Source organism: Pinus tabuliformis, chromosome 5_2, assembly GCF_031772625.1.
Source record: "Pinus tabuliformis cultivar Carrire ecotype Pingquan chromosome 5_2, CPIR1, whole genome shotgun sequence".
NCBI classification, from domain to species: Eukaryota; Viridiplantae; Streptophyta; class Pinopsida; order Pinales; family Pinaceae; genus Pinus; species Pinus tabuliformis.
This window is the reverse complement of record NC_142306.1, coordinates 494,838,371-494,853,115: the sequence shown is the minus strand read 5'-3', so window position 1 is coordinate 494,853,115 and position 14,745 is coordinate 494,838,371.

Sequence of the window (14,745 nt, the reverse complement as noted above, 5' to 3'; positions counted from 1 at the left end):
TGTTCATTCTGCCAACGTTTCTCATTCATATTCTTTCTGTTTTGTCCTGATGATGGACCCGCTTTGGGGTTTGAAACGTTGGCAGAATGAACAAGAAACTGTGGATAATCCGGGTCATGAAGCTACAAAATATTGTTTCTCTAGGAGGGCTATCAGGTGTCACAATAGACATTCATGGGGTGCGCACTACTAATGATTTTTAAGTAATAGAAATTGTGGATGATAGTAACCCCTATCCTACATTACTTGGATTGGATTGGGTATTTTATAACATGGCTATAAGAAACTTAAATAATAGGAAAATGATATTTGAAAGAAACAATATGAGAGTCATTGTTCCATTAGATACATCAGAAGAAGCAAGGTATACAAAACTTGTTAAAGAAGAGTACAAGACAACTGACATCAACAACATTTATCAGATAAAAAAAAAAGAAGACGAATGGATTAACCCTACTGTAGATGGAAAATTGAGATTTGAACAAGACAATTCCTGCACTTCAGATTCAAAATAAGAATTGCAAAATTGGTAGAACATGTTACATGAAATGTCTAGAAGTCGATGTGAAAGAGTCACTAAAGAAGTTCGTTGCATGATAGTAGAGGTATGTGACTTACATTTTTATGATTGTTTGGGTAATATAAACTTTTTTGTTAAACAATATGAAGAAAAGGTACGATAATGTCAAATATTGTTAGCTATGGATCTAGCCCTAAGAGCTACTCCTAATAGATAGTGGGGTAAACATAAGAACAATATAGGAGCCTAGCAAGAATGTCGAAGGTTTATGGCTAAGGTTTGGTCAAGTATAAACAAAGTTTGTAGATAAATATGATGGTCAAACTAATCCTAAAGAGCACATTCAGCTCTGTATGACAACATGGAAGGAGATTACATGATCCGAAGTATCCATCGATCCAAATACACAAGTTTTCGAAGTGTCATTCAGTGTCGTCATCAGAGTTCATCGGTGTCATTCAGTGTCATTCAGTGTTGTCGTTGCTTCAGTTTAGCTTCGACAGATCAATAGTGTTGGTAATGATCAGGTTCAGGTAATTTTATGGTTTCATGGCATTCAGTTGTTGTGATGTTGTACCTGGTTGTCGGCTTATGTCATCGACAGTTCCGCCAGTGTTTGGTCAACAACATGTGTTTTGTCATTCAAATTTACAGGATTTATGGTTGATATAATTGATTGTGTAAAAATGTTCAAGTTAAAGTACCTGGTCGATGACATAGTCTTATCGTCATCATCACCAGCGTCAGTTTCAAAGATGTGATGGTCATCATCATGCAATGTTGGTGAATGTCACGCAAATACCACAAGGATGTTTCAGGGTCGATCGTCTGGTGAAGGCGTCAGTTTCGCCAATGTCATTGTGCAGAGCCGACATGGGTTTTGAACAGTTAAATGAAACTCCTAAATCTATGCCTAGGCCTAAACCCTAACTCCTAAGCTATCTTATTTATCTTTGTTACCCTAAGAATTCTATGTAGTTAACCTATTTCTAAACCATGTTCAAATCCTATTCTACACATCCAAATCCTAAACCTATGTTAAATACATTCATCCTATGTATTAAACTACATTAAATCCCTAATGTCATTCTTAAACCCTAAAACTAATACATTGTATGTATTAAAATCCATTAAACAAAGCCTAAATTTCTAAACCCTAATGCTCAAACCTACACCTAAACCCTCTCGGGTTATGTTCTACATACAAAACATTAAATCCTAGCCCTAAATACCCCTCGGCCTATTTCATAATACAAAACAATGAAAATAAATTAAAATCACAGTCCTAAACCATGCGGGTTGGAGACCACATCAGAGGACATGTGACCATGTTAATAGAATGTCGAAGATATATATAACCGCGGGCCCCTAAACCTCCAGATAAACCGCAGACATTCACTACGTCGGAACCGTGGCATGTGACCGCCACTACAACTGTCACCATTACCACTAACCGGAACCACTGGAGGACAAGCTGCCAGGATAACCACAGGTTTTGGAACCTGTTTACATGAACAGTCAGTGCCTTCACTTGGTTAGGCTAACCGTTACGGTTTTTGGGCATATTATAATGTTTTGTTTGGGTTTTCTGTTTGTTAAAAGATTTTTTAATTAATTCGAATGCCTAAACTAGGCCTAAGGTGTCCACTAAGGTGGCAATCAAACCCTAATCCAACCTTCAAGTCAGCTTATTCATCTCCATATCAGGCAAAGGAGGTTATTACACATTCACAGGCTTATAAGAGGCGAATTCTTCATTGAAGATAGAGGAGGAGAGTTTTCAGCTTTTGTATGCAGGTTCTGGAGGGATAGAGGCGATTTTGTTTTTTGAGTTTCGGGAGCATCGAGAGTCGGATTTGGAAACCGTAAGTGGCATTGGAAAGCTGGTTTAGAGAGCTATCTGATGATAGAGGTTAAAATTTTCTGTGTGCAAGTTCAATCTAACTTAATCATTGTGTAATCCACTTCTTTTTCTCATTCCCAATAAAATGGTCACCCATCTTGAAAGCGTACCCCGAGACGTAGTCCAACAGGGAAGAACTCCGTAATCCATATCGTTGTCTGGTATAACTATGTTTTCACTGTTTATATTTCATTTTTGCATCTTTCTTAAGGTTTATCAACTATCATAAAGTGTTTTGCTCCAGCAGTTTTCCTCGTTTTCTGTCCTTTCGGTTATCATTCAATTCACTAATGGCTAATCAACTCTACATCAGTATTTAATATATGATCATATTAGATCATATAATTTGGTATCAAAGAAGGTTTTGATTTGTAGAGTTTCCATTGAATTTTAACTAGGTCTAAGTCGCAACAAGGAGAAGGAACCCTTGAGAAAATCAATCTAGAGATTGGAAAGTGACGAGTTGTTTAGAAAGCAACCATGTCAGGCTCTGATGCAGGTGAAAGCATTGAGACTAAGATGAGTGAGGAATAGTTTCAATAGGCATTCTTAACGATGCAGTAGATGTTGGGAGAATTATACAAAGACAAAAAGGTGACAGACGCAGCTTCTTCTTCGAAGGCATTCAAGAAGGACAAAGGTAAAGGCAAGGATGATAAACCTCCTTCACCTCCACCATATCCATCATCCTCTTTTTCTTCTTCTTCCGGTGTAGCATCTGAAATGGATAAGAAACCTAAGAAGTCATATTTTTTGAAACTTGATGTTAAATTTGAGTTACCTGTTTATGATGCTGAAATGAATCATGAAAAGTTAGCTAACTAGATAAAGTAGTTAGAAGTGTATTTTCGCATTCAGAACACTTCTAAAGATAAAAAAAAAATCAGTTAACTACACTTAGAATGGGGGGAACAACTTTAATCTGGTGGGAAAGAAAAGCTCAGTTAGATGTAAAGAAAACAGGAAAAGTTATCTCTTCATGGTCTAAGTTTTTGAAACCTCTTAGGAAATAGTTCTATCCTTTAGGATACATGCAACAAGTTGTTATTGGTTGGCAACATTTGAGGCAAGGTAAAGGGCAGAGTGTTCAGGAGTTTACTCAGGAGTTTAGGAAGAAAGCATTGACGCTTGGTATTTCATTGGATACACGAGAACTTTGTTAAAATACGTCGACAGTTTACATTCATATTTGCAGAATACTTTATTAATGTTTAATCCTGATGATTTTGACGAGGTCTGTGTTCAGGCGATACATATTGAATCAGGTGGTAGACCATTCAAGTTTTCATATCAGTCATCCAAAGAGATGGAAAAAAGATAATCCAGAGACAGTAAGGGGAAAATTTCAAAGAGAAAGAAATCAATGATCGTTCAGAAGGAAAGACCTACTTTTTCTCATTGCCAGAGAATCAGTCATGATGAATCAAAGTGCCAGAAAATTCATCTAGAACTTAAGCCCAAAATGTTCCTTAAGGCGAAGGATGAAAAGAAGGCCATTGCAGCATTCCAGCAGGACATAGGTTCAGATTTAGGTGATGAATGGAAAATAACCGCCATGGTTACGATAGGTAAAACTTTTGATACTGGTTCAAGTTCGAAATCTAATGTATCTTCTTCAAACATAAATCCTCCACATGAGGATAAATGAGTTGAATTCTTCCACATAAGGATGACTTCTAAGAATACAAAGATTGACACAATGTTTGATATTGGATCACAAGAAAATTTAATATATGAACATATAGTTAATCAATTGGGATTGGAAACACAGAATCATCCAAGACCATACCCATTAGGTTGGATTAATAAATCAACTCAGATACATGTCATAAAGCAGTGTCAGTTAAAATTTTCAATTACATCTAAGTACATCGATGAGGTGGAGTTAGATGTGGTCCTAGTAGACATTTGTGGAGTTGTTTTAGGGAGTCCTTATCTTTATGATAGAGATGCGGTCTTTTACAGAAGAGAACATAAATATCACCTAAAGAAAGAAGGGGTTGAATTTATTGTTAGGGCACACAAAGTCAAATCAAACTTGGATTTAATTGTTTCAAATCAAGTTAAGAAATTTATAAGTTCAAGTAAATATGTACTCATGGTTATTAGGGAATAACATTAGGTTGATTGTTCGAGATGTGAGATTTAGTTTATAGATCAATTGGTTAAGGTGGTTAATTATTTTCCAAGAAGTCTTATTCATGAATAGGATAAGCGACATGAGATACATTTAATGTCCTACAAACATCTTCTTAAAGACAAAATGAATCTCAATTCATTCATTCAACTGAATTATAGAAACTATCAACATCAACAATGTATTGCAGGGAATGGTACATGTGAGCCTAATCAGAGACTAGTTTCAAATGGTATGTTTATTTTTAGTTTCGTGGGTGCAGATCAATATTGGTGAAAGTCAGTGTTGCATTTCTTTATTATTGCATCATCATTTCATGCTTTTAAAAGTAATGAAACCTCTCTTCAAGTGGAGAGGAAGTCTATAAGTTTTCATGATAAAGCATTTTCAAAAGTAGATTTAAAGTTTCCTTACCAAGGTTTGAAAACTAATGCATTAACTGGAAGTATAAGTCAATGGAAATATTAGTTAATAGATATAGTGATTCAAGTAAATCAACAATTACTTAGATACTTTCATAATCAAACTAAGTTGTAACAGTCTTTTCATCACAGCTGGATGAGTTATGGGCAGCGAATTCACTTAGTAATCAGTCAACAGGAAAGTAAATTGAGTCATGTAATTGATATGAAGTCAAAATCAAATGAGTCTTTGAATATTTCAGTTATTCCGAAAAGTAGATTGTTAATACCCATCATATCTATTGAACAAAGTTATACAAATACTATTTTCAAAGATGTTTCTAAATCACTAAATCATGATTCTTCGTGGAAATGATCCAATTACCATGTTGATAATAGGTTTTTTTCCCATCATCACAAGTTGTTCATACTATGGATAGAAGAAACGGGTCACCAAATCAAAATGCATCAAGGTCACCATCTACAGGTGATTGATCGAATGCATTGATACATTGTCAGGTCAAGATGGAAAGAGAGGGAGTTCTACCCTCATCGACTATTTCATTAGTCAAATTTTTGTGGTCCAAAAGCTTTCAAGTGGAGAGAAATGATCCAGAGGATCCATCAATCCAAATACACAAGTGTTTGAAGTGTCGCTCAGTGTCATCATCAATGTTCATGGGTGTTGTTCAGTGTCGTTCAGTGTCGTCGTCGCTTCAATTCAGCTTCGATAGATCGATAGTGTTGGTAATGATCAGGTTCAGGTAATGTTATGGTTTCATGGCATTCAGTTGATGTGATATTGTACCTGGCTATCGACTTATGTCATCGACAGTTCCGCCAGGGTTTGGTTAACGACATCTGTTTTGTCGTTCAACTTTGCAGGATTTATGGTTGATACAGTTGATTGTGTAAAAGGGTTCAAGTTAAAGTACCTAGTCGATGACATTGTCTTATCATCATCATCACCAGTCTCAGTTGAATGTCACACAGAGACCACAACGATGTTTCAAGGTCGATCGTTTGGTGAAGGCGTCAGTTTCTCCAATTTCGTTGTGCAGAGCCGACATGGGTCTTGAATAGTTAAATGAAACTCCTAAACCTACACCAAGACCTAAACCCTAACTCCTAAGCTATCCTATTTATCTTCGTTACCCTAAGAATTCTATGCAGTTAACCTATTTCTAAACCATGTTCAAATCCTATTCTACACATCCAAATCCTAAACCTATGTTAAATACATTCATCCTATGTACTAAACTACATTAAATCCCTAATTGTATTCTTAAACCCTAAACCTAATACATTATATGTATTAAAATCCATTAAACAAAGCGTAAATTTCTAAACCCTAATGCTCAAAGCTACACCTAAACCCTCTCATGTTATGTTCTACATACAAAACATTGAATCCTAGCCCTAAATACCCCTCGGCCTATTTCATAATGCAAAACAATGCAAATAAATTAAAATCACAGTAATCACAGTCCCAAACTGCATGGGTTGGAGACCACAGTAGAGGACATGTGACCATGTTAATAGACTGTCAAAGATATATATAACCACAGGCCCCTAAACCGCCAGAAAAATCGTAGACATTCACTGCATCGGAACCGTGGCATGTGAACGCCATTACAACTGTCACTGCTACTACCAACTGGAACCGCTGGAGGACAAGCCGCCAGGATAGCTATAGGTTTTGGAACTTGTTTACATGAACAGTCAGCGCCTCCGCTCGATTAGGCTAACCGTTATGGTTTTCAGGCATATTATAATGTTTTGTTTGAGTTTTTTGTTTTTTAAAATATTTTTTAATTAATTTGAATGCCTAAACTAGGCCTAAGGTGTCCACTAAGGTGGCAATCAAACCCTAATTCAACCTTCAAGTCAGCTTATTCATCTCCATATCAGGAAAAGGAGGTTATTATGCATTTTCAGGCTTGTAAGAGGCGAATTCTTCGTTGAAGACGGATGAGGAGAGTTTTCAACTTTTGTATGCAGGTTCTAGAGGGATAGAGGTGATTTTGTTTTCTAAGTTTCGGGAGCATCGAGAGTCAGCTTTTGAAACCGTAAGCGGCATTGGAAAGCTGGTTTAGAGAGCTATCTGATGACAGAGGTCAAAATTTCCTATTTGAAATTTTATTCACTTAGTCACTATGTAATCCACTTCTTCTTCTGATTCCTAATAAAATGGTCGCCCATATTGAAAGCAAACCTTGAGACATAGTCCATCAGGGACGAACTCTGTAATCAATATCATTGTCTAGTATAACTATGTTTTCATTGTTTATATTTTAGTTTTGCATCTTTCTTAAGGTTTATCAGCCGTCGTAAAGTGTTCTTCTCCAGCAGTTTTCCTCATTTTCTGTGCTTTCGATTATCATTCAATTTACTAATGGCTAATCTACTCTACATCAATATTTAATATATGATCATATCAGATCATTACATAAGAGGAATGGGTGCATGGGTTCATCCATACATTAGAGAAAATTCCTCAAAATTGGTACTTAGAAATAGAACTTCGACATGGTACTACGAACTGGGAAGAGATGGTTGATGGATTTATAATGACATCTGGTTTTGAAGATGATTGTCCACACATAGATTCAGCCCATCAGATAGTTAAAAAGAATCTTTTTTAGAATGAAATTCCACTCATGTGGCAACCTCATTAGGTTGTGCAACTACATAATGTACTGGAATGCTATAACATCACTACAGAAGAACATGAAGACCCTCGCAATATTGCAATAGTAGAATCTAAAGGCCACCCTGAAGTGAATGGACCTGAGATAGAAATTCTTGATATGATAAAGCCATTAAGGACAAAAAAGGTGAATATAGTGTTAGAAGATGAGCCGAAGTTTACAATGATAGGAGATTACTAGAATGAAGAAACAATCAGCAAAGTGATAGATCTTGTTCATGAATATGAGTTATTCCTCGCCAAGTTCTCAGATATGAAGGGTATAAACAAAGTCATGGAAGCAGCCACAACAAAAACATTTGGTGCAACTGCAACATCACCAGCCGCAGCAGCCGTCTTAGTAGTTGAAACATCTTCCATAGGAACATCGTCACTAAATATGCAGCAAAAATCACCAAGGAAGAAGAAAGCCAAGGAAGAGAAATACAAAAAAAAAAAGGCAAGAAGCCAGCTAAACCTGCGGAAGCCCAGAAGTAGCCTAAGCCAGTGGAGGTTGAGGAAGAATAGATAGAGGAAATTTAGCCCAACGAAGGAGGCACAATGTTCATTTCACCCTACCATATTATATCCCACCTAGGAAGCCAAACGAAAAGCGTTTAAAGGATGTTAAAGATGTGAAGTGAGGGATATTCACATCATTATTGTCAAAGGAAGTTCCCTTTGAAGGGGAGTTGTTAGGAAAAAATTTGTAGATAATATTTACAGACAACGACTTCAATGACAGGATGAAGTATCTGCAGTTCGCACCAGATCGATATTTGTACCAGCTCACTACCAAGACAGCGGAGTGACTATATTAGAAGCACAACGGTGGGAAAATTTGTTGAAGCAGTCAGGGCTGCTCAATATGTTAAATGTGCCGCACTTTGGTAAGAGCACAACTAATGCAACATGTGTATGCCAATTATTGGTGTTAATTCCTGATGAATGCTTTTGGTTAGGGGATAACATCCCTATAGATGAAATGATGATTTGGTGAATCATGAAGTTGCCATACCATGGGCGGAACCCCGCAAAGCAGTTCATTGAGAGGGATCAGGACCACGCCTTGGCAGAAAGTATGAAGCAGAAGTATGGGTTGGTGAAAGGAAACAGGAGCTACCACATCAAATCTATCAGTGGCCCAACAGTGCACTTAACAACACATATTTTGGCTAGGAAAATCATGAAAAAGTGTTGCACGAATGAAGTCCTTGCATCGGTGGTGGCTTTAGCCATATAGTGTGCAAATAAAGTATACTACAACTGGGTTGTGTACTTGCGAAAATAATTCCTACATGACTATCATGAGGTACAAGAAAAAGGTACCCCTTTTCATTATGCATGGTTGATTTTAATTATTGAGATGTTAGCATGGAGGGAGTCAGAGGACACACAGTTCCCACGGTGCCTACAAATATTTGTGAGGCTGCAAGGTATGCTTCGTTGTTGCATATTACTCAGCCATCATGAGTTTGAGAGAACATAATATTGTTCATTTTATGCTAGATGGATCTAGATATGATTGTAAATTAGTATCCATGCCTATCACCAAGTCTATGCAAACAATACAACCCCATGGCAAGATTGAAGGCGAATTTCCATAAGTTGGAAATTCAAGCGTGTAAAGATCCCAAGAAGAAATGACATACATTTCCATACTTAGTCAAAGAGGAGGATTTGGTAGAATTAGTGCAGAAATGGCCAGCGGATTGATGACTCCAACGGAGGAAGTAGAGGACAACACCATAAAGGAAGAATTATTGGACTCTTTTCCCTATGGTGAAGCAAGCGGAAAAGATAAATAGCAGGAATCGGAAGAGGAGAAAGAGGAAGAGGAAGAGGAACACCATGACAAGGAGGAGCATCATGAAGAGGATCCTAAGGGAGATGAAGATATGGTGAAGTAGACAAAGAAGGTACAAATATAGAAATATGCAGTAGAGAAAAGGAAAATGTAGTTTGGAGCCTACCCAAGAAACTGAAAGAAACATAAGGCCGAGAAGTCTAAGGACACACTGTCACTATTACTTACTGATTGGGACCTAGATGAGATTGGCGAGAAGGTGTAGGAAATCACAACACACTCCTAAAGTAGGATAGAAGATCGCTACGATGAACTTATCATAGGCATGAAAGAAAGGATTTCGGAGTTAAAACCTTTGGCAATATCAATTAGACAACCTGCACAAATATAGGAAAATATTACAGAAGGAAGCCCGATAAAGCCTACCCTTGCAGCGAGGCTAACAAAAATACATGCAGGTGCTTATAATTCAAGTCAGCCAAAATTCAACAGTAGGACAAGCAGTGTACACACATAAAGCTAAACATCGTAGCAATACCGCTGCCAAGGTTGCATAAGATGCATGAAGATATTATGGAAGAGTTAAAGTTAAGGGAAAAATGCACACCACAGCTCAATATATAGATATAAAAAAAGAGGGTGACTCTACCATAGAATCTTGACCAAATAATACAAGAGAGATATCACATAACAAAATAATATCAGTAGCTAAAGGATGCATTAGAAACAATATGCAAGGGAATCCCGGACATGGAGCTTTGTGAAGAAGAATGAGCAGAAGAAAAGGTCGCAAAGCTCGGCCTTCCAATAAAGGAGAAGAAGGATAAAGTTGTTGTGGTATAGTTTAAATATGAAGTTAAAATTAGTGAGCTATGATTGAAGTTGCAGCTAGCTACGGCACCGAAAGTGAGAAGTCAGAGGGAGTCTAACTTAAAAATAGTCATGGTTAGTATCTCCTCAGCATTAGCAGACTACAACAGGCTACTATATGAGAGTATGCAGATTTGGACGTCACTATAAGAAGATCCAAATGTTAAAAAACTATAGGAGGATATTCAACAAAAGAAACATCAGTTAGAGGCAAGTCGAGCAGTTGTGAAGACATTGCCTATATCACAGAAGCTCACAAAGATAACTGAAGTGAAGGAAATGTAGAAGAGGATCAAAGAGCTAAAGACGGAAGAGAAGAAAATGATAGATGGCAGCCAGCCTTGGTAGGATGAGGCCCTTCAGCTCTACAAGAGAGTGGATGAGAAACTCCAGGATGAGGGAGCATTGCTACAAATGGCTAATGAGCATGTAACAAAATCATTGTTGAAGGAAGCACGCAATGAGGATAAGCATATGAAAAAATTACTCCAATAGTTCATCCAGGCCTATAACAACATTTCAGAGAAGATCAGGGGCACAACAGCTAAGTGAATTGGGATGAGTCATAGGTGAGCGTTGGAGGCCTATTGGGCGTAGCCCAACATGGCCAAATTTTGGAAAAGGAAGCCTCTTTTCGAGAATAAAGCGCGGAGTACAAAGTGAATTAGATCATGAAGCAAATGCGAACCAAGTAGTGAAACTACTACGCCATATAGGGGCTTCACAGTAAAGCCCCTCCCTTTTCGTTTAAGCATATAATTGTAAAATTTGAATGGTTTTGGAGCATAGTCCCTTGTATTTTGGAAACCATGATATGTGGTCCATGGTATTGAAGCGATGTAATCCCTTGATGTAATAGTATATAGGGATGAATAATAAAGAAGGAAGGTAGTGATAATTAGAACCAAACTATGTTTATGGTTTGATTCTTTGTGATTGGATTTTGTCATGAAGGAAATTATCTGTAGCTGAGTGCATAGTGGCCTAAGTCTACAAATGAGTGCACAGACGACCTACAAATAGGTGTGCAGGTCAAGAACTATTTGTTGTACAAATTTTATATTATAAGAAACCATTCTTGTGGACGTAGTCCCACATTGGGATGAACCATGGTAAAATTTGTGCCTTCATGTGTTTATTTTCTTATTATATGTACTTAATTCCATTATTGCAAAGTTTATGATATGTAAAGTGATGAATGTAATTCTATAAAGTAATTTATAAGTGCGAAGTATTTCGTAAATAATCAAAATGGCAAATAAAATATAAATCCAGTCATTAAAATACAAAACAAAAAATAAAATATAAATCCACTCAATAAAATACAAAACATATAAAATTTTCATTAACCCATAACAACTCAATCAAATGCATTTCAGTGTTTAGTGTGTCTTTCACCACCACCATCGCACACACAATTATATAATTAGGCCAATTATTTTCCAAGGTTTTATGGGAACCTTAAAATTTTAACAACCCTCTAAATAGCTCCAAGTGGAATCTTCTCTTTAAGGGAACTTCCCCTTTCCTGTTCATGGTGGACTTGGTTCATGCTATACGACACCATACTATGATTTTACTTCTTTTTTTAATTGAGTCTTCTTATGCATGGTGACACACACCCATCTATTATTTTTATCAACATAAAAATCAACTATTACCTTGCCTTGCTAATGTCAAGCCTATTGATATGTATTTGTTCACACATCTAGAATTCATGTGATCCACAAGTTGTAAGAATTAGCAATACATATCAACATGTTTATAACCATATTATCACAATATTGGAATTGAACCTTTCGCCAAGACTATCATCATAAAAATTTGAAATCAACCTTTTACCAAGGCTATTATCCATGACATAGTCTACAATCGACATATAGTCATCAACCATAGTGGTACAACTAGCATCCACTTGCACTCTTGTGCATATCAGTTATCTCAACACACATTGTATTAGTACAATTTCCTAAAAACATCCTCATTCCTTCATGTAATCTCATAAGGCAATGCTCATATTATGCACCTAATTGATGAGCCTCATAAATGGGTAATTATATGGACTCATTCTACCTCCTAACCTAGTCAAATAAACCAATCTCTTAGCTTATTGTATGATTTTTTTATTATATTTTTGCTTATAGAGTGAGTTGAGTTAGTTATGATGCCATGTGGTCTAATATGTGTTTAATGCAGATTAGTGATGAATTTTGAGGTCAATGTCAAGGATCCAGTGGACAAATGGAAGAAATAACTTGAAGTGGATAGAGATGACTTATAGGAGGGAATCCCCCTCATTTATTACTCCTCACTTCGAATTCCTCTTCATTCATCTTAGAGTACAAGCAGCCAAGTCATGCACTAGAAGGCAGCCGAGCAAGTGGAGGATGACTGATGCTTATCACGAGTTTTGGGAGCCAAGCCTCCCTGATTTTAAGGAAGTTGTTGGTAGCTTCATTCATATAAGTAGAGAAGCCTAGGGCCTCACTGGGGTTGGATTTTTGTTGGATTTTTGTTGTACTTTTGCTTATGTAAACTCTAATCAACTTCGAGCTTATCATTTTGACAGTTCCATGTAATCCCGTTATTGTTTTGGAAATAAAGATGGAATCCTTTTTGAGTTAGCACTGAGTTATGTCAGAGGGCTGAAGCTCTTGGGCTAATGCCCAATCCAAATAGCCAATCTCCTCTTTACTTGTATTTTTATGTTTTATTTCAGTTTGTAGATCAGGTTGTTGTTAGATGAATTTCGTTATGGTCCAGAATAGGTGGCTTTTGATGATTCAATAGTTTGCTTTCATTTGTGCTCTCTATATTATGTTAAGCAGTGATAAAGAAAAGATTCAAAAGGATAGAAAAAATTCCTTAACCTCTCTTCCTCGCTTTGGGACCATGATCTGAGGCAAAGACCCTCTTACTGCCCCAAAAACACAAATTTTCCTCATTCATATGACTTCTAGTGTTTGCAGATTTTTAGTGGTTAATAGTCTAGTTTTTCTTTGCTTTAGAACTTCTTCATCACGCTCATTTATTTATTTACAATAGTCTTCTTTCATGCTTTCCTTTTTTGTAGCATTCCTCAGCATTTCCTTTCATAGATCATAGTTTAGAGTAGTTGATGCAAAACTCTATTTTTCTAGATGCACTCATTTCATTGCTTGCTTGATCTTATTGGTTGACTGTCAGATTGTTTATGCAGTATATCTCTTCTAGAAGTAGGCCAGCCTATCAACCATCCTATCCTCCATCTGATCCATTCCCTATAGGTCACCCAAGTCTCCCCTCAATTCTGCCTTAGTTTCCTGCATTTTCCATAGAATTTCTTCCTCTCTCCTTGAGCAAATCCAATCATCTTTCTCTCTCCCAATGATTCTTCATTGACCATGGGTACCCTAAAACTTCATTCCAACCCTCATCCACCTTTTCCACCCACTCTCACACCCTCAAACGAAAACTACTCTTGGCCTCCTCCTGTAGGCCTCTTGTAGAATGTTGTTTTCCCTCCTGTAGATTTCTTGTGTCCTCCTGTATATTTTCCTGTAGGCTTTCCTTTGAAGGTCGAGTTTGGGAAAAGCCTCCAGAAGGCAACCTGAGACCTCCTATGACTGAGCCACACAATCCTACATCCTCTCAAGTCCCAAAACCGCCCTTTAGCACCACCTATTCATTGTCACATTCACAAACAATAAATTACATGCATGTCAAATTCACATAAAAATCCAAAAAGATGTTTTTTGCTCATTTACTTCCAAAAATAGCTTAGTTAGATGTTGTTTACTTCTTTGAATAGATAATGGAATTCTTTTCATGGTTTTCATAGTCCTTTCTGCAAAAGTAGGATTCGTTGGTTAATTAGGATTTACTTGGTTTTCTTTACACTTCAGTATTTCTCCTTTCTGCAGTTAGAGTAGTATATGTAGAGTAGTCTTTCTCTCCTTTCATCACATATAGAGATTCTTCTGGAATCCATAGAAGTTGGCTTGAGATCCTAGTGATCTTGCGTCGGTTGACCAAGCGACAACCTATAGTAAGAACTAGTACTTGTGCATACAACACCGTCGCTTCCAAGTTTGTTACGAACTCCCGGGTTGATAAGAGTAAAGTAGGCAGCCCATGAGTTGAAACATTATTGCTACAGTACTGGTGCTCACCACCTTTTGGCACCATTGTTGGGGAAGCATCAGAGTATTCTGTGATTACTACTTTCTTCTATTTTCTATTGCAAACATTCTGCTAATAGTTTATTTCAGCAAAAGTAGACGAGTCCTTTCTTTTCTTTCAATTATGCATTTCCTTGCTTTCCTTTTTCAATTCTGCAAATTTCATTTCAGCAAGAGTAGACTAATCAATTCTTTTCCTTCAAGTTCTGCATTTCCTTGCTTTCCTTTTCAATTTCGTAAATTTTATTTCAACAAGTT